At 40.8% G+C, this 21917-nt stretch overlaps 1 protein-coding gene across 1 annotated transcript in view; it reads left to right on the forward strand.

The window, feature by feature from the left end:
• The window catches only part of ITGA2 (integrin subunit alpha 2), a 105144-nt gene that overhangs the window by 25321 nt on the left and 57906 nt on the right, over positions 1-21917 (forward strand). The window lies entirely within an intron of this gene.

Here is a 21917-nt window from a genome sequence, read left to right on the forward strand (position 1 = left end):
CTAAATAAATTTAATATTTGACTACAATTGCTTGTTCAGATTGGTGCATGTATATGTTATTAATGGGTAGTCCTCAAATATCCTTAAATGAAGGATTTTTCTTTGGGAGTCGGTAACTCTCAGATTAATAACTGATGGGATGGCATAAAGGTACTTTTTTTAAACCTGGATAGAAACTTTTCTATAAATATTCCATAGTAAATTCATAATACCAGGTTTTGACCATTTGATGTTAGATAGATAGATAGATAAATAGATTTGTCTTCCTTTCTTACTCTGTAAACTGGTATCCATTAGGCCTTGTAAATGCTCAGCTGGCTAGTGCTGCCGCTGGAACATTTCTAGGTGGTAGAATTGTTCCCTAAATTTTCTCCTTGAGCAAAGCTTTGTCTACTGGCTTCATTCTAAGTCAGGCTTCCCTACTCCAGGTGACAAAGGGTCCTCACAAGCATTCATGCTCCCTTTTGCAGCAGAAGGCTCCAGACAGACCCTAGCTCAACTAGAACTCTTTCCAAAGAATAAATGGGCTGTTGTTGGCTTATCAAATAAGGGCTATAATTTATACCTGTCAACTAAAAAAATTATTCACACCCTAAAAGATGAGAGTTACGTTTTATCTGGTGGGAAATTTTAGGACTTCAAGCCCTGGAGGCCGCATCTCAAGTAACCCTGAGAGCACTGCTCCCAGGAGGCGAGGGGGCAGCCAGGATATATAAGAGTTTTGCAACAAAGAGCAGGTAGTCTGAATGTCAAAAGAAGGAAAAGAATAAAATATATAGGAATAAACCTATCTAAGGAGACAAAAGACCTGTATGCAGAAAATTATAAGACACTGATGAAAGAAATTAAAGATGATACAAACAGATGGAGAGATATACCATGTTCTTGGATTGGAAAAATCAACATTGTGAACATGACTCTACTACCCAAAGCAATCTACAGATTCAATGCAATCCCTATCAAACTACCACTGGCATTTTTCACAGAACTAGAACAAAAAATTTCACAGTTTGTATGGAAACACAAAATGCCCCGAATAGCCAAAACAATCTTGAGAATGAAAAACGGAGCTGGAGGAATCAGGCTCCCTGACTTCCGACTATACTACAAAGCTACAGTAATCAAGACAGTATGGTACTGGCACAAAAACAGAAAGACAGATCAATGGAACAGGATAGAAAGCCCAGAGATAAACCCACACACATATGGTCACCTTATCTTTGATAAAGGAGGCAGGAATGTACAGTGGAGAAAGGACAGCCTCTTCAATAAGTGGCGCTGGGAAAACTGGACAGGTACATGTAAAAGTATGAGATTAGAACACTCCCTAACACCATACACAAAAATAAGCTCAAAATGGATTAAAGACCTAAATGTAAGGCCAGAAACTATCAAACTCTTAGAGGAAAACATAAGCAGAACAATCTATGACATAAATCACAGCAAGATCCTTTTTGACCCACCTCCTAGAGAAATGGAAATAAAAAGAAAAATAAACAAATGGGACCTAATGAAACTTAAAATCTTTTGCACAGCAAAGGAAACCATAAACAAGACCAAAAGACAACCCTCAGAATGGGAGAAAATATTTGCAAATGAAGAAACTGACAAAGGATTAATCTCCAAAATTTATAAGCAGCTCATGCAGCTCAATAACAAAAAAACAAACAACCCAATCCAAAAATGGGCACAAGATCTAAATAGACACTTCTCCAAAGAAGATGTACAGGTTGCCAACAAACACATGAAAGAATGCTCAACATCATTAATCATTAGAGAAATGCAAATCAAAACTACAATGAGATATCATCTCACACCAGTCAGAATGGCCATCATGAAAAAATCTACAAACAATAAATGCTGGAGAGGGTGTGGAGAAAAGGGAACACTCTTGCACTGCTGGTGGGAATGTGAATTGGTACAGCCACTATGGAGAACAGTATAGAGGTTCCTTAAAAAGCTACAAATGGAAGTACCATACGACCCAGCAATCCCACTACTGGGCATATACCCTGAGAAAACCATAATTCAAAAAGAGTCATGTACCAAAATGTTCATTGCTGCTCTATTTACAGTAGCCAGGAGATGGAAGCAACCTAAGTGTCCATCATCGGATGAATGGATAAAGAAGATGTGGCACATATATACAATGGAATATTACTCAGGCATAGAAAGAAAAGAAATTGAGTTAATTGTAGTGAGGTGGATGGACCTAGAGTCTGTCATACAGAGTGAAGTAAGTCAGAAAGAGAAAGACAAATACCGTATGCTAACACATATATATGGAATCTAAGGGGGAAAAAAAACGTCATGAAGAACGTAGGGGTAGGACGGGAGTAAAGAAGACACAGACCTACTAGAGAATGGACTTGAGGATATGGGGAGGGGGAAGGGTAAGCTGTGACAAAGCGAGAGAGTGGCACGGACATATATACACTACCAAACGTAAAATAGCTAGCTAGTGGGAAGCAGCCGCATAGCACAGGGAGATCAGCTCGGTGCTCTGTGACCACCTAGAGGGGTGGGATAGGGAGGGTGGGAGGGTGGGAGACGCAAGAAGGAAGAGATATGGGAACATATGTATACGTATAACTGATTCACTTTGTTATAAAGCAGAAACTAACACACCATTGTAAAGCAATTATACTCCAATAAAGATGTAAAAAACTTAATTAAAAAAAAAGATTACTGTTAATTAAAGAAAGCCAGATATGTCAAGTTAAAGAATTTAGCGCTTTTCTATGTAGGGAAGATGCAAGAATCTGAACTCACTGAAATCATTCCTTTGATGTGCACCTCAGCTATCTGGGGCCAGTATCCTGTGTTTTCGTACCCTGAGTTTCCTCAGGGCTCACGGAAGGGAGTGGCTGCAGTCTGTTGGCTGCCAGATGGCAGGTGTTCTTTCCTTCCTGTGCCCTCAGGGCTCATCAGCTCATCATCGGCTGTGGCTGCAATGCTGATGACTGTGGCATCCTTTGTTTACTGACATGGCAGGCAGTATTCCATCTTTCATACCCTTTTTCCTGTGTGAACTTATGTAAAAAATGGAATTCAAAGAAACACTTATCCACATTTTGAAGCGTGCCTGTCTGTATGATGGGGAAGCAAAATGAAATTATCACTCATACGGGTAGTGTGTCACAGAAGACATCTTGGAGGAGGTGAATCATGAGGTGGGTCTTAAGAGTGGAGATGAACAGGTGGGAGAATATTGTGAACTCATTCCTGCTTCAGAGCTTCGGTGCACACGCTTTTCTCCTGGAAGGGACAGTCTTCCCAAGATTTTGTCTCTTATTTCTCAGTTTTGCTCAAATGCCTTGCTCAGAGAGACCTTTCAGAGCCAGCAATTAGCACTTCACAACACCTCCCAGTCACCCTCTAGCCTTTTATGTTGGTTTTTTTCCTAAATAGCAGTTAGTACTATCTGAAATTATCTTTATATGTTTGTGTGCTCATTATGCATCTTCTGCTCTGTCTCCGAGGATAGGGACATTGCTTTGTGCACTGGTACGTGCTCAGAACCCAGAGTACCACCTGGCATCGAGTAGAGGGGTCACTAACTACTTGTTGAATTACTGAATGAAAGCCCTAGTCCCCACTGATTCACCCGAGGTAGTCTACAAAGTGATCTCTAGCAGACAGACTTACGTAGGCGCTGGACAAGACCTTCAGACGCACTCTCATGGTCCACTTCATAAGTGTGGCCTTGCTGAGGACAACCTGGCATTAAACTTGAGGTTATTCTTTTTAAGTAACAGTTTTTCTGGGACAGAGAAAGAGGCACCATTAGCAATAGATGCTGATAGGGATGATAAGTCTGTCAAGGATTGTAGGCAACTCAAGCACTGGCCACACTGCAGGTTGGAAGTTAAGACCAAAAGGGACAAAGTTGACAGGAACCTAGCAGGCAGAGTCCTGGCAAAGTGAGCCACATCTCCTTTCTCTTTCCAGGACTCCCTCTAAGCGCACAAAGTGTTGCTAAAAGACAAATATGTTAACAGTTTATGGTGAGATTCTGGTGCTGATGGTGTTATGTCAAGACCGGGGACACCAGGCATTCCTAAATCCAGCCTTGACCTTCTCATGACATTCTGGAAAGATACATAAACACAAGACAATGGTTAGTGGCCAACAAGGTAGCACTCTACTATTGGCTGGGCTGTGCTTTTAGCTCCACTATAGAGCTTTCTGGTTAGATGTAGTATGAGGCTTACTGAGGCCTTCCTTCCCTCAAGCCTCCGTATAACCACCAGCTGGTATGTGCATACCCCACCCCCAGGAAGAAGAGAAGGGAGCATCTTACCTGAGGGCTACAGCCTGTGAAGGTGTGAAGCAGAAGGGAAAGAGAACAGAACTTGGCCTGGCATGCCAGCCTGGGTCCCTCACTGATCTGGCCTTGTAACATCCAAGTCACGGACATGATTTTCTAACGCACCACAGGCTGGATGCTATGTGAGGTGCAGGAAGTACAAAACAGAGACCTTGACTTTAAGGCACGTGGAGTGGAGTCAGTGAGGAAGATGGATGTGCAGAGCAGGCAGTCGTGAATAGCGCCAGAGGCATAAGTGCCAACCCCATAGTCAACAGCATGTGTGTGCCTTTAGTGTCACTTGCTATATTAACTTCCTATTAAAAGCTCCTTTTCTGAAAGTGAAGCTAAATTTTCTGAAGATCTAGCTCTCTAAAGAAGCTAAATTCTTTAACTTGACATATCTGGTTTTCTTTAATGAACAGTCATCTTTTCACGTTCAGACTACCTGCCCTTTGTTGCAAAACTCTTATATATCCTGGCTCCCCCCTCGCCTCCTGGGAGCAGTGCTCTCAGGGTTACTTGAGATGCGGCCTCCAGGGCTTGAAGTCCTCAAATTTCCCACCGGATAAAACATAACTCTCATCTTTTAGGGTGTGAATAATTTTTTTAGTTGACAGGTATAAATTATAGCCCTTATTTGATAAGCCAACAACAGCCCATTTATTCTTTGGAAAGAGTTGTAGTTGAGCTAGGGTCTGTCTGGAGCCTTCTGCTGCAAAAGGGAGCATGAATGCTTGTGAGGACCCTTTGTCACCTGGAGTAGGGAACGCTGACTTAGAATGAAGCCAGTAGACAGAAACCAAGTCCTGGGACACTAAAGGGACAGGGTTCCATCCTGACCTCTCTCACTAGCTGGCCCTGCTAAGGTGCCTTGCTTAGAGGGCAGGGATGAGCACGATCCAGGTGAGTGGGCTTTCCCGCTCCAGTGCTGGGGTGGCCGTGGGTAGGTCCAGCAGCGTTCACAATCCTGCGGCTCAAGGAACATAACACGAAACTTGGAATCCAGAGTTGCCTGTTTGCTTTGACAATTGGCACCGTGCCCTTCCCCACTCCTAATTTATGACAATTGCACAGACATTATGGGAGTAGCAGATGTGGGAAAGACTGTTTAAACATTAACTTTTCTTCTGATACTAATCAAGTTAACCTCGGGCACAGAAAGTGATTTTACTATGAATTTCTTTAATAAACTGTGAGTGTTTTTCCCTTAGACTTTATATACGTAGTACACACTCACACACACATCCCTTTATTTTTTTTACTCCCTACTGCCTGTTGTGAAGCTGCTATCTTGGCCGTGTTTTCCTCTGATCGCTTGGACTTTCTTTACAATCTGTCTTGTTGAGCCCTGACTCTATCTTTCAGCCCTTTCCTGCCTTCTGACAACTCGTTTAGAGCTCTAGTCTGAGTTTTCTTAAATCACACTCCACTATTTTTAAAGTACAACTTTAGCTGTTCCATATGTCCCATTTTTCTAAGAATTTATAGGCATATTTTGCACTGGGATCTACAAGATTTTAACAAAATAATCTTGACTCCTTTGCTAGTTTTATTTATTATACTTTTATTACACTGTGGACTTTTATTCTAAAAACAGTAGTAATACGGCTTTGCAAATTCTTGAAACTTTCTCATGGTCTCCCATGAGCTGGATGACTTTAAGAGCAAGATTACCTCACAAATAGAGCACCAGAGCACTCTACCTGTGTGGAAAGCTGTGGTCTCTTCTCCCCTGAGTGAGACCCACAGAGGGTCATTCCGCTTTGGAGCCCTCGCTTTATACACAGGATGTCCGAATGTAGGTGATGCAATCCTTATCACGAACAGTTACACAAAGGATCGTGATATGGTTAAAGTCATTTCCTGGAATCTTGTGGTGATATGCACTCTTTCTGTTTGTCTCATCTGAGGGCCTGTCCCAAGAACCGTTTGAGCTCATTATATGACTCAAAAACCTTAGGACACTGTAATCGCTTGTGTGACGAGGACTGTCTGGGAATTGAGGGTATTTCCAGTTGTAGAAATGTATTTTCTTGTTCTATTGAGGACCAGTGCACGCTTGTTCTTTAAGAGGAGAAATATAATGAACAAGTGTCATAGCCAAAAAAAAAAAACCTTCCATCTATATATAGTATAGCTTTTACTTTTTCTAAATTTATTTATTTATTTAATTTATTTTGGCTGCATTGGGTCCTCATTGCTGCACATGGGCTTCCTCTAGATGCGTTGAGCGGGGGCTACTCTTTGTTGAGGTGCATGGGCTTCTCATTGCGGTGGCTTCTCTTGTTGCGGAGCGGGCTCAGTAGTTGTGGCTCATGGGCTCTAGAGCGCAGGCTCAGTAGTTGTGGCACACGGGCTTAGTTGCTCCACGACACATGGGATCTTCCTGGACCAGGGCTCGAACCCATGTCCCCTGCATCGGCAGGTGGATTCTTAACCACTGAGCCATGAGGGAAGTCCCCATTTTTACTTTTTAATTAAGAAAAATTGTAGTAAAGCATTATGTGTGTTACAAATATAACAGATTGTACAAAATATCTCTTGTAGAGAATTTTAGATACATACTAAAGAAGTAACATTCAATTCTGCAACAGACATCAAAGATCATGTTGTATAGTACATTGGTAATACCAATACTGGTAAGTTCTTTGCCAAACACCTAATACTCATGATGAATCTTTAAGAGCTTTGTCAAATGATTACCCATTTTACAAATGAGAGGAGAGGAGTGAGACTTAGAAAGCTTTATTAGTTCGCCTAAGTTTACAGAGCTAAGAAGTAATAAGCATAGGATAGATGAATGCAAACAGAGGTAAGGTGCTCCAAGTGGACATATTTTTATAAGCGACCAGGGAAGAAAGTGGCAGAATGTAACTGGCATTTATAAATAATATTTAAATATAATTTTCATATAAACTTTATAAAGTAAGATAAACTTCATTTAGCATTTTGAATGAAAAATTGTTACAGAAAAGGATTGCCTGGGATGACAGTTCCCATCTGTCTTTTCATTCTCTCATAGACAGGGATTTGTCATATAAATCAAGAGCCAGAACAGAAGGGCTTTACCCTCAGCTTCCCCATCACTAGCTGGGTGACTTTGGGAAAGTCACACAACCTCTCTAGAGCACAAAGAAAATGCCATCCTGACCAAACCAGAAGTTTTTAGCACCTTGTGAGAGAATAAAACACTTCAAAAACTAAACTACTGTGCACGTATGAGGTACTCTCATTAGCTCCTTGTAAAAATATACAGGAGGAAAATCAGGATTTTAAATAACTAGTTCCTCCCCACCTCCCCCCACTGCCTCATCCTCAGCCATTTCTCATCTGTCAGTTTAGCTTTGGTCCATTTCTTCTTCTTCTTGGCCAAGGATGCTATTCTGATCCCTTTTCCAAAATAATCATGTCTTCGTCTTTCATTATGTAGCCTTTAAATGTTAGCCAATATCCTCCTTTATGTCTCTTTCCAAAGGTAAAATTCTCTTGACAGGTTTTCCTGGTAGTGCCATTTAACATGCTTACGTTGCTTATTCACAAGGTTTGCTTTTATTTTAAATCCATGACATATATATTCCTTTCTGTTCTTCCATTACATTTTAGTTATTTTCACCAACTTCTAACTTAGTCATGTTTTTGATTCCGCAAAGGCATTAGAAGTCTGACTGTAATATATCCTTGCAGTTTTAAGTTTAAAAAACTTACTGTTAACATTTTTATAACTAATTATTATGCTATTGTCATGTACTTAAACCAACACTATTAATATAGGTATACAAAGTGGCGTGTTTCCTATCAACAATGACTTTCCCTTGGCTGGCAGTAGGGGCAGGGTAAGTAGGGAACCAAGTACCTTTTAGACCCCCATGGACCACTCTAGTTGAGTTGATTCTAGTTGATTCACCTACCTTTGTCACATCATAGTTGTTAATTTTTTTCCACTAAGTTAAGGTTATCTTTATAGCTAAATTTTTTAAATGGTTTGCATTATAGTAGAAAGGGCACTTGAAATGTTCCCTGCTCTGGACACAAATTTGTATGCCCATCTTTTGTGACTTGCGTGTGGAATAGATCTGCTGCTCCGGAGTATCTGGAGACCTTCAGTGATCTGTGGAACTCCTCTGTGCCTCACCAGCTAGTCTTATCATTTTAAGCTTTCCTCTGTGTTAATGCCTGAATGTCTGTTTTTAGAATGAGTTCATTCACGATGGTGCTGGGACTCACACACACACCACACCTTCCTGGCGGCTACTTGTCTGAAACTTTTCCATCCATCAACTCCGTCCGAAGAAGGATCTGGTTAATGCTAAGTGGCACAGGTGGAACCTATTTGTTAATTTACTTAGGGCCCAGGTGACAGGACAACAGTGAGTAGCTCTCCTGGAAGAGTTCTAAGTCAGCTTAATACGGCAGAAAGAATTGGAGGTTTGCAGTGAAAGGGCAGATCTAGACTTTGCTGCTCATCAGACAGAGTCAGTTTCTTTATATGAAAACAGGAGTAGTCATAATATTTGATCTCACAGAGTATTTATAAGGATCAAAGAAGATCCTTATAAAATAAAGGATAAAATGTGCTTTATAAAGTGTAAAGTAGTTTACAAATATGGTTGCTTTTCCAGTTCTTAGCACTGATAGCCATCTGCCGAAGCACCTATTTAAAAGGTACTATCTCATGGGCTTTGACTTATAAAAATGTGTGACCTTAAAAGCATTCCTTTCCTCCCCGCCGGGGCACAAGAATGTGGAATTTATACCATCACAAGACTTTAAATGGACTATTTTGGCTTTTGAGTTTAACTTCAGGAAAACTGCATGTTGGATGAGTCAACGTAACAGAATCAGTTTTTATGGATTCAATTGCTTCCAGTGCAAAAGCTAATTTCCAGGATTTTTGTGAGACAGAACAGTAGGCTTAAGATGTTCTAGCAGTAATGAAGTCGGTGGACTTCGCACTGGGGAACTGAAAGACCTTGAGAGTGTAGCCGTCCCACTGTTTGAGGAAGTGATCTGGCGGCCACAGAAGTCTGAGGCAGCATGATGAGGCCAGGAGACTGAAACTGCCTTTCAACGTATGCCAAAGAGTTTAGCTATTAAATTTATAATTGCAGTGTTTCCCAGCCAAGAGCTGAAAATGAACTCTCTTACCCATCTTCTCCCTTCCTAGAGATGTGAAGTCTTACAGGTGAATTCTTCCCATCACCAGCTCCTTTTATGTTCCAAGCAGGTAGCCATATGGAACTCAGCGGACTCCTTGTGTTGTCAATGGCCTGGAACTAAATATAAGGAATAGTATTTATATTTATAAGCTGTAGGCTTTGAAATTTCTCATCTTAATGTGGGTATTATATGTAGTAAGCTTCTAATGGCAAACAAAATACCACCATGGATGGCTGATAGACATCGCCAACTGAAAACACCTCCTCCTGACCTTCTGAGCTTCCCTTGCCTCAAAATCTTGCTCTACTGACCGTATCCCCCTTATCTGATGATGGCCGCTCGGTTGCTTTTAGTTCTAGCTGAAAACCTTGGGGTCATCCTTTGGGGTTTTTTTTTTATTATTATTCAAACACTAACCTCTCAAGAAATCCTGCTGGCCCTACCTTCAAAATATATCTGAAATAAGGACACTTGTCACCACCTTCCCTTCTGCCAGCCCCGTAGGAGCCTGGCATCACCTCTTGCCTGTACTATCCCAGGTGCCTTCTAAGCGCTTCACCTGTTCTGCCTTTACCCCCATGCAATCATTCTCAACAGAGAAGCCTTCAAAATCCTTCTAAAATATGTCAGATCATACCGCTACTGTGCTCAGAACACTCCAATGACTTTCTTTCTCATAGTTCACTCAGAGGGAAAACTGAGTCCTTATGATTTCATACAAGGCTCTGCAAGATCTGGGCCCATTACCAGCATGACCTCATCTCTTACAATTTCCCCCTTGTGCATTCTGGTCCAGCCACAGGGCTTTTGCACTTGCTGTTCCCATAGCCAGGACTATTCCTGGCTCTTACGGTTTTACTCCTTTCCCTCCATCTACTCTTTACTTAAATGTCACCTCAGTGAGGCCTTCCCTGGCCCTCCTAATAAAGATTATAACACCCTCCACCTCACGCTCCTAACTTTATCCTCCTCACTTTTCCCACAAAGCACTGATCACTATCACCATATGTTTTACTTACTTATTACACTTATTGTCTGTCTTTTCCCACTAGAATGTAGCCTCTGTGAGGCCATAAATTTTTGACTGACTTACTCTCTAATATCTCCCCAGTGCCTAGAATTGAGTCTGGCACACAGTTGGCCTGGCCACCAGGTACAGCGTCACAGGTTGTATACTGCACAAGGCCAGGGCACACCATGCATGTGGGAATGGTACCTGCTAGAGCTGTGCAACATGTCAGCCCCCAAAGATCTTAAAAAACATTTATTGAATCAAACAAAACATGCTTTGCCCTAGTCAATATTTTTAAGTGCACCTCTGTCCATAATCTCTGGAAAAGTCTCTAGTATCGAAGGAACGCTTGGAGAGTTTAGAAAATCACAGACCAAAGGAAGATATTTATAACAGCCCCCGGATTGTGGGTTTAAAACTACCTACACCACCGTAAATACTGTTTACTAACTAAACAAAGTATTTTGAATTCCACTGGAGGTGGGCAGATTTGCTATGTTTTGGAACTCTATATAATCACTATTTTCCCACAAGATAATTGAACAGTAAGTGTTATTTTAAGTCGTCTTGGAAGAATTCCCAGTTCCACTGTAGGAAAAGAGGAGTTTATATCTTGGGATTTTGTTTTGTTTTGAGAATCAGCACGCACGACTGTTCACGCAGCTCTTTGTCTGGTTGTGATTAAATTAAATCCATAACTTCAAAGAGGCTTTGCCGCATTTCAGCAGGGTTTACCTACCAACGTATCCTATTCCAAACCTTTATAACATTCTCTCCTGGCATGTTTCTTCCTGCTACAGCTGATTACATAAAATTTTATAGATAAATATATCTGCCTCCCTCATCTTTCTGTCTGATTAATTTGAGAAAGTCACAGTTCCCTCGGAGTAACCATGGGTGATATCATAGCCTTTCCTTGTGAGGATGAGTTGTCAGGAACAAGGATTTCACTAGGTGCAAGGGAGGAGGAGAATCTACTGGAAACACTGCCAATAAAGGAGGTGAGCAATGGTTTTACAAACATTCTCTGTAGTCACTAGTATGACCTGTGACTTCCCAATGTGGTTCACAGTATTTAAAGAATGAATCATACACGATGAGGATATCCTTGCTGTTCTTCAGCAGTCACCAAAATGGTCTGGTTGCCACCGTCCTCCATTGTTTGGGGTTAAGAGTTCAATATGGCATAACGCTGCCAGAGATTTATGTGTTCTGTGTGAGAATCTCAGGTCCTTTCATAAATTCCTTGTTGAGGGGCACACAGCTGCACAGATGCTTGCCTTCTCTTCTTCCTGTCTGATGAATGGGGTGGGGATGGGGGTAACTTTCACGGTGGTGGTGGAGATATCATCTCCCAGAGCCTCGAGGTTGTCAAATCATGAATTCTGGGAGGGGATAGGAGGGGGTGGGGGGAGAGTGTCCAGGGAATGTCGATAGGAAACAGCAAGTGGGCTTTTGAGCTTTCTCACTGAGAAAACAGGTAGCTAGTGATGCAGCTTTACTGCTGGAGGCTCTGAGGAACAAAATGGTTCAATTTTAGGTGAGAAACACTAAACTTTTGTTTCTCAGTGTGTTTCTCTGGAATATGCTGAGGGTGGGTGGGAAAGGTGCACAGCAGAAGCCGCGCAAATGGCCACATTTGGGACCATCTGAACATACGCTGCTCTTCCCTGTCTGTAAACAGTACGACCCCCATCTCAGTAGGTGTGGCCTGACCCTCAAGTTCCAGTTCCTACTCCTTGATGATTCTGGAGCCCAACCCATCTGTTCAGACAGTTTTCCCAACCTGGGCCCTTTGCCAGGCCTTCTTGCCCCTAATAGGAAAGGGTCACGAGCTTGGGCGTCAGAATCAGTTATGCTTGGCTCTCATGACCTAGGTGAATATGAGTAAGTTGCTCATCTCTCTGTGTCTCAGCGATTCTGTATGGAAAATGGAGATAACATAATCTCAGACTCGTTTTGCACAGGAAGTTAATAATGTTCAGAAAGACTCTCATTCAGTACCAGCTGTCGTAAGATTTGCTGTAATTAATATCAATTCCCAGCATGTAAAGGGGCAAAGCCACACTTCCTATGATAGTTTCTTGCTATCAGGTGCCATGTTGTTCCCTACAGACTCCTCAGTCAGCTTTTGTTTAAAAAATAAAGACACAAGTTAGACGCATCATGGATATGTGGAGACTGAATCAGGAACAGCAGACAGAGCAGTGACCATATAATGCTTTCCTCTCAACTTGGTGGAGTTTTTTCACCTCTTGTTGTTTGTCTGTTTTTTCTTCAATTTGGACAGAAAGAAATGCTCCTCAATAAAAACAGAACTAAAAATTTTCTACTCAACTTTTCCTCAAGTAAGAGAATTCTCTTAGGTAATAATGTAGAATCAATACAACATTGTAAATCAACTATACTCCAATAAAAATTTTTTAAAAATAATGTAGAATCATCCATTCGTTTGTTCACTTGTGTTTTCATTCATTTGTTCAACACCTAGTCACTCAGTGCTATAGTCTCAATTCCTAGTCCCCATGGACTTTTCCTCTCTAGGGGGGATTTAATCAGGAGGCAAGCACTTCCAGGGTAACGTGATGAAAACTGGGACAGGGAAAGCTCAGAGGCTATGAAAGTCTTCAGGAAATCCACCTTGCTCAAATGTGGAAGAACCAGGGGACTTCCTGGAAGAAGTGGTTGTCTAATGGGAGACATAACTAATGAGCAGAATTTCCCAGGCAGGGAACAGCATGTGTGAAGGTTTAGAAGCAAGAAGAACTCAGCTCCTCCACCAGATCAGAATCTAGCGACTAAAATACAGAATTTCAGGAACGTACCAGGAGAAAACAGGGCTGGAAAAGTAAGCAAGGGCCAGATTATCTCTTTCTTTCTTTATTAAAGAAATTTTTATTGATGTATAGTTAATTTATAATGTTAGTTTCAGGTGTACAGCTAAGTGATTATATATGTGTGTGTGTGTGTGTATGTATATTCTTTTTCAGTCTCTTTCTTTCTTTCTTAAATTTTAAGATGTATCCTGCACACAAAGATCAGAGGTAATACTGTGTATTTCCACTATGGAATGAAGACCAGAGATTTGTACAAATGGAGAAAAATTGAGCTGCTGGAAGACAGTTTTTTTTTGGTTTTTTTTTTTTGTGGTACGCGGGCCTCTCACTGCCGTGGCCTCTCACTGCCGTGGCCTCTCCCGTTGCGGAGCACAGCCTCCAGAAACGCAGGCTCAGCGGCCATGGCTCACGGGCACAGCCGCTCCGCGGCATGTGGGATCCTCCCGGACCGGGGCACGAACCCGTGTCCCCTGCATCGGCAGGCAGACTCTCAACCACTGCGCCACCAGGGAAGCCCTAGAAGATAGTTATTACAATACAGAGTCTTCATAAGTTTCCTAACTTCCTCCGAGTTGTCATGAATTTGAAGAACATCAGATATGTTCAAACATGCACTTCAAATCCTGCTCTATGATTCTCTCCCTCCATTAAAGTGAATATTGGGACTTACTAATAGCCAATATTTCAATCCTATTTCTATTTGTATTTCAGGTATACAGATTGTGGTTCACAATTTTTAAAGGTTATGTTCCATTTATAGTTATTATAAAATATTGACTATATTCCCTGTGTTGTACTATATATCCTTAATAGCTTATTTATTTATACATAGTAATTTGTGCCTCTTAATCCTCTACCCCTATATTGCCCCTCCTCCCTTCCCTCTCCGCACTGGTAACCACTAGTTTGTTCTCTGTATCTGTGAGTCTGTTTCCTTTTTGTTGTATTCACAAGTGTGTTTTACTTTTTAGAGTCCACATAGAAGTGATATCATACAGTATTTGTCTTTCTCTGTCTGACTTATTTCACTAAGCATAATACCCTCCAAGTTCATTCATGTTGTTGCAAATGGCAAAATTTCATTCATTTTTTATGGCTAAATAGTATTCTAGTGTGTGTGTGTGTGTGTGTGTTTGTGTGTGTGTGTGTGTGTGTGTGTGTATACCACATCTTCTTTATCCATTCATCTGTTGATGGACACTTACGTTGCTTTCATATCTTGGAAATTGTAAAAAATGCTGATTTGAACATTGGGGTGCACATATCTTTTCAAATTAGTGGGGGTTTTTGTTCTTGTTTTTTCCCCAGATAAATACCCAGAAGTAGAATTGCTGGGTCATATGGTAGTTCTATTTTTAGTTTTTTGAGAAACCTCCATACTGTTTTCCATAGTGGCTGCACCAATTTACATTCCCACCAAGAGTGTATAAGGGCTCTCTTTTCTCCACATCCTCACCAACATTTGCTATTTGTGGGGGTTTTGATGATAGCTATTCTGACAGGTATGAAGTGCTATTTCATTGTGGTTTTAATTTGCATTTCTCTGATGATTGATTATGTTAAGGATCTTTCCATGTGCCTATTGGCCATCTGTATGTCTTTGGAAAAGCGTTTATTCAGGTCTTCTGCCCTTTATTTTTTTTTAACGTCTTTTTTGGAGTATAATTGCTTCACAATGGTGTGTTAGGTGCTGCTGTATAACAAAGTGAATCAGCTATACATATACATATATCCCCATATCCCCTCCCTCTTGCGTCTCCCTCCCACCTTCCCTATCCCACCCCTCTAGGTGGGCACAAAGCACCGAGCTGATCTCCCTGTGCTATGTGGCTGCTTCCCACTAGCTATCTATTTTACGTTTGGTAGTGTATATATGTCCATGCCACTCTCTCACTTCATCCCAGCTTACCCTTCCCCCTCCCCGTGTCCTCAAGTCCATTCTCTATGTCTGTGTCTTTATTCCTGTCCTGCCCCTAGTTCTTCAGAACCATTATTTATTTATTTATTTATTTTTAGATTCCATACATATGTGTTAGCTTATGGTAGTTGTTTTTCTCTTTCTGACTTACTTCACTCTGTATGACAGACTCTAGGTCCATCCACCTCACTACAAATAACTCAATTTTGTTTCCTTTTATAGCCGAATAATATTCCATTGTATATATGTGCCACACCTTCTTTATCCATTCATCTGTCAGTGGAAACTTAGGTTGCTTCCATGTCCTGGCTATTGTAAATAGTGCTGCAGTGAACAATGTGGTACATGACTCTTTTAGAATTATGTTTTTCTCAGGATATATGCCCAGTAGTGGGATTGCTGGGTCGTATGGTAATTCTATTTTTAGTTTTTTAAGGAAACTCCATAGTGTTCTCCATAGTGGCTGTATCAATTTACATTCCCACCAACAGCGTAGAAGTGTTCCCTTTTCTCCACACCCTCTCCAGCATTTATCGTTTGTAGATTTTTTTGATGATGGCCATTCTGACCACTGTGAGGTGATACCTCATTGTAGTTTTGATTTACATTTCTCTAACGATTAGTGATGTTGAGCATCATTTCATGTGTTTGTTGACAATCTGTATATCTTCTTTGGAGAAATGTCTATTTAGCTCTTCTGCCCATTTTTGGATTGGGTTGTTTGTTCTTTGATGTTGAACTGCATGAGCTGCTTGTATATTTTGGAGATTAATCCTTTGTCAGTTGCTTCATTTGCAAATATTTTCTACCATTCTGAGGGTTGTCTTTTCATCTCCTCTACGGTTTCCTTTGCTGTGCAAAAGCTTTTAAATTTCATTAGGTCCCATTTGTATATTTTTGTTTTTATTTCCATTTCTCCAGGAGGTGGGTCAAAAAGAATCTTGATGTGATTTAAGTCATACAGTGTTCTGCCTATATTTTCCTCTAAGAGATTTATAGTGTCTTACATTTAGGTCTCTAATCCATTTTGAGTTTATTTTTGTGTATGGTGTTAGGTAGTGTTCTAATTTCATTCTTTTACATGTAGCTATCCTGTTTCCCCAGCACCATTTATTGAAGAGGCTTTCTTTTCTCCATTGTATATCCTTGGCTCCTTTGTCAAAGATAAGGTGACCATATGTGGGTGGGTTTATCTCTGGGCTTTCTATCCTGTTCCATTGATATATATTTCTATTTTTGTGCCAGTACTGTACTGTCTTGATTACTGTAGCTTTGTAGTATAGTCTGAAGTCCAGGAGCCTGATTCCTCAAGCTCCGTTTTTCTTTCTCAAGATTGCTTTGGCTATTTGGGATCTTTTGTGTTCCCATGCAAATTGTGCAATTTTTTGTTCTGTTCTGTGAAAAATGCCATTGGTAGTTTGATAGGGATTGCACTGAATCCTATAGTATAGTCATTTTCACAATGTTGATTCTTCCAATCCAAGAACATGGTATATCTCTCCATCTGTCTGTATCATCTTTAGTTTCTTTCATCAGTGTCTTACAGTTTTCTGCATACAGGTCTACCTAGGTAGGTTTATTCCTAGGTATTTTATTCTTTTTGTTGCAGTGGTAAATGGGAGTGTTCCCTTAATTTCTCTTTCAGATTTTTCATCATTAGTGTGTAGAAATGCAAGAGATTTCTGTGCATTAATTTTGTATCCTGCTACTTTACCAAATTCATTGATAGCTCTAGTAGTTTTCTGGTAACATATTTAGGATTCTCTGTGAATAGTATCATGTCATCTGCTAAGAGTGACAGTTTTACTTCTTCTTTTCCGATTTGGATTCCTTTAATTTCTTTTTCTTCCCTGATTACCGTGGCTAGGACTTCCAAACTGTGTTGAATAATAGTGGTGAGAGTGGGCAACCTTGTCTTGTTCCTGATCTTAGAGGAAATGGTTTCAGTTTTTCACCATTGAGAATGATGTTGGCTGTGGGTTTGTCATATGTGGCCTTTATTATGTTGAGGTAAGTTCCCCCTATGCCTACTTTCTGGTGGGTTTTTATCATAAATCGGTGTTGAATTTTGTCAAAAGCTTTTTCTGCATCTATTGAGATAATCATATGCTTTTTCTCCTTCAATTTGTTAATATGGTTTATCACATTGATAGATTTGCGTATATTGAAGAATCCTTGCATTCCTGGAATAAACCCCACTTGATCATGGTGTATGATCCTTTTAGTGTGCTGTTGGATTCTGTTTGCTAGCATTTTGTCGAGGATTTTTCACCTATGTTCATCAGTGCTATGGGCCTGTAGTTGTCGTTTTTTTGTGACATCTTTGTCTGGTTTTCGTATCAGGGTAATGGTGACCTCATCAAATGAGTTTGGGAGTGTTCCTCGCTCTGCTCTATTTTGGAAGAGTTTGAGAAAGATAGTTATTAGCTCTTCTCTAAATGTTTGATAAAATTGGCCTGTGAAGCTGTCTTGTCCTGGGCTTTTGTTTGTTGGAAGATTTTTAATCATAGTTTCAATTTCAGTGCTTGTGATTGGTCTGTTTATATTTTCTATTTCTTCCTGGTTCAGTCTCAGAAGATTGTGCTTTTCTAAGAATTTGTCCATTTCTTCCAGGTTATCCATTTTTTTGGCATATAGTAGCTTGTAGTAATCTCTCATGATCCTTTGTATTTCTGCAGTGTCCGTTGTTACTTCTCCTTATTCATTTCTAATTCTGTTGATTTGAGTCTTTTCCGTTTTTTTCTTGATGAGCCTGGCTAATGGTTTATCAATCTTCTTTATCTTCTCAGAGAACCACCTTTTAGTTTTATTGACCTTTGCTATCGTTTCCTTCATTTCGTTTTCATTTATTTCTGATCTGATCTTTATGACTTCTTTCCTTGGGCTAACTTTGGGGGTTTTTTGGTTCTTTCTCTAATTGCTTTAGGTGTAAGTTTAGGTTGTTTATTTGAGATTTTTCTTAGGTAGGATTGTATTGCTATATACTTCCCTCTTAGAACTGCTTTTGCTGCATCCCATAGGTGTTGGGTTGTTGTGTTTTCATTGTCATTTGTTCCTAGATATATTTTGATTTCCTCAGTGACCTCTTGGTTATTTAGTAGTGTATGGTTTAGCCTCCATGTGTTTGTATTTTTTACAGATCTTTTCCTGTAATTGATATCTTGGCTCATAGCGTTGTGGTCAGAAAAGATACTTGATACGATTTCAATCTTCTTAAATTTACCAAGGCTTGATTTGTGACCCAATATATGATCTATCCTGGAGAATGTTCCATGAGCACTTGAGAAAAACGTGTATTCTGGTTTTTCTGGATGGAATGTCCTATAAATATCAATTAAGTCCATCTTTTTTAATGTATCATTTAAGGCTTGTGTTTCCTTATTTATTTTCATTTTGGATGATCTGTCCATGGGTGAAAGTGGGGTGTTAAAGTCCCCTACTCTGTTTGTGTTACTGTCGATTTCCCCTTTTATGGCTGTTAGTATTTGCCTTATGTATTGAGGTGCTCCTATCTTGGGTGCATAAGTATTTACAATTGTTATATCTTCTTCTTGGATTGATCCCTTGATCATTATTTAGTGTCCTTGTCTCTTGTAATAGTCTTTGTTTTAAAGTCTATTTTGTCTGATATGAGAATTGCTACTCCAGCTTTCTTTTGATTTCCATTTGCATGGATTATCTTTCTCCATCTCCTCACTTTCAGTCTCTATGTATGTCTGAGGTGGATCTCTTGTAGACAGCTTATATATGGGTCTTGTTTTTGTATCCATTCAGCCAGTCTGTGTCTTTTGGTTGGAGCATTTAATCCACTTGCTTTAAGGTAATTATCCATATGTATGTTCCTATTACCGTTTTCTTAATTGTTTTTGGTTTGTTGTTGTAGGTCTTTTCCTTCTCTTGTGTTTCCTGCCTAGAGAAGTTCCTTTAGCATTTGTTGTAAAGCTGCTTTGGTGGTGCTGAATTCTCTTAGCTTTTGCTTGTTTGTAATAGTTTTAATTTCTCCATCAAATCTGAACGAGATCCTTGCTGGGTAGAGTAATCTTGGTTGTAGGTTTTTCTCCTTCATCACTTTAAATATGTCCTACCACTCCCTTCTGGCTTGTAGAGTTTCTCCTGAAAGATCAGCTCTTAACATTATGGGGATTCCCTTGTATGTTATTTGTTGTTTTTCCCTTGCTGCTTTTAATATTTTTTCTTTGTATTTAATTTTTGATAGTTTGATTATTATGTGTCTTGGCATGTTTCTCCTTGATTTATCCTGTATGGGACTCTCTGCACTTCCTGGACTTGATTGACTATTTCCTTTCCCATATTAGGGAAGTTTTCAACTATAATCTCTTCAAAATATTTTCTCAGTCCCTTTCTTTTTCACTTCATCTTCTGGGACCCCTATAACTGGAATGTTGGTGCATTTAATGTGTCCCAGTGGTCTCCGAGACTGCCCTAAATTCTTTTCATTCTTTTTCTTTATTCTGCTCTGCAGTAGTTATTTCAACTATTTTATCATCCAGGTCACTTATCCATTCTTCTGCCTCAGTTATTCTGCTATTGATTCCTTCTAGAGAATTTTTAATTTCATTTATTGTGCTGTTCATCATTGTTTGTTTGCTCTTTAGTTCTTCTAGGTCCCTGTTAAAATGTTTCTTGTATTTTCTCCATTCTATTTCCAAGATTTTTTGCATCATCTTTACTATCATTACTCTGAATTCTTTTTCAGGTAGACTGCATATTTCCTCTTCATTTGTTTGGTGGGTTTTTACCTTGCTCCTTCATCTGCTGTGTATTTCTCTGTCTTCTTAATTTGCTTAACTTACTGTGTTTGGGGTTTCCTTTTAACAGGCTACAAGTTCATAGTTCCCATTGTTTTTGGTGTCTGCCCCCAGTGGGTAAGTTTGGTTCAGTGGGCTGTGTAGGCTTCCTGGTGGAGGGGACTGGTGCTTGTGTTCTGATGGGTGAGTCTGGATCTTGTCTTTCTGGTGGGCAGGACCACGTCCAGTGGTGTGTTTCGGGGTGTCTGTGACCTTATTATGATTTTAGGCAGCCTCTCTGCTAATGGGTGGTGTTGTGTTCCTGTCTTGCTACTTGTTTGACATGGGATATCCAGCACTGGAGCTTACTGATTGTTGAGTGGAGCTGGGTCTTAGCATTGAGATGGAGATCTCTGGGAGAGTTCTCACCGATTGATATTATGAGGGGCCAGGAAGTCTCTGGTGGACCAGTGTCCTGAACTTGGCTGTCCCCCCTCAGAGGCTCAGGCCTGACACCTGGGTGGAACACTAAGACCCTGTCAGCCACACGGCTCAGAAGAAAAGGGAGAAAAGAAATAAAAACGAAAGAAAGAAAAATTAAAAATAAAGTTATTAAAATAAAAAAATTATTAAAATAAATAAATAAAAAGTTTAAAAAAAAGAGAGAGCAACCAATCCCACAAACAAATCCACCAATGATAACAAGCACTAAAAACTATACTAAAAAGAAACGGACAGAAAGAACCCTAGGACAGATGGTAAAAGTAAACCTATACAGACAAAATCACACAAGGAAGCGTACACATACACAATCACAAAAAGAAAAAGAAAAATATATATACATATATATATAAAAGAAGAGAGCAAACAAATCAATAAACAAATCTACCAATGATAATAAGCTGTAAATACTAAACTAAGATAAACATAAAAGTAGAAACAAATTAGACACAGAAAGCAAATTCCAAGTCTACAGTTGCTCCCAAAGTCCACCGCCTCAGTTTTGGGATGATTCGTTGTCTATTCAGGTATTCCACAGATGCAGGGTACATCAAGTTGATTGTGGAGATTTAATCCGCTGCTCCTGATGCTGCATGGAGAGATTTCCCTTTCTCTTCTTTGTTCGCACAGCTCCTGGGGTTCAGCTTTGGATTTCCCCCTGCCTCTGCAGGTAGGTCGCCCTTTGGCATCTGTTCTTCACCCAGACAGGAGGGTGTTAAAGGAGCAATGATTCCGGGGCTCTGGCTCACTCAGGCTGGGGGAAGGGAGGGGTATGGTAGTTATAACTGGAATGCAGGGTGAGCCTGCAGTGGCAGAGGCTGGCAAGACATTGCAACAGCCTGAGGAACGCTGTGTGTTCTCCCAGGGAAGTTGTCCGTGGATCACGGAACACTGGCAATGGCGGGCTGCACAGGCTCCCAGGACGGGAGGTGTGGATAGTGACCTGTGCTTGCACATAGGCTTCTTGGTGGCTGCAGCAGCAGCGTTAGTATTTCATGCCCGTCTCTGGTGTCCACGCTGATAGCTGTGGCTCATGCCTGTCTCTGGGGTTCATTTAGGCAGTGCTCTGAATCCCCTCTCCTTGCACACCCCGAAACAATGGTCTCTTGCCTCTTAGGCAAATCCATACTTTTTCCCAGACTCCCTTCCGGCTAGCTGTGGTGCACTAGCCCCCTTCAGACTGTGTTCATGCAGCCACCACCAGTCCCGTCCCTGGGATCTGACCTCCGCAGCCCGAGCCTCAGCTCCCAGCCCCCACCCGACCCAGCGGTTGAGCAGACAAGTCTTTCAGGTTGGTGAGTGCTGGTCGGCACTGATCCGCTGTGCGGGAATCTGTCCACTTTGCCCTCTGCACCCCTGTTGCTGCGCTCTCCTCCATGACTCCGAAGCTTCCCCCCCTGCCCACCCTCCATCCCCACCAGTGAAAGGGCTT

The sequence above is a fragment of the Pseudorca crassidens genome, chromosome 3, assembly GCF_039906515.1.
Source record: "Pseudorca crassidens isolate mPseCra1 chromosome 3, mPseCra1.hap1, whole genome shotgun sequence".
NCBI classification, from domain to species: Eukaryota; Metazoa; Chordata; class Mammalia; order Artiodactyla; family Delphinidae; genus Pseudorca; species Pseudorca crassidens.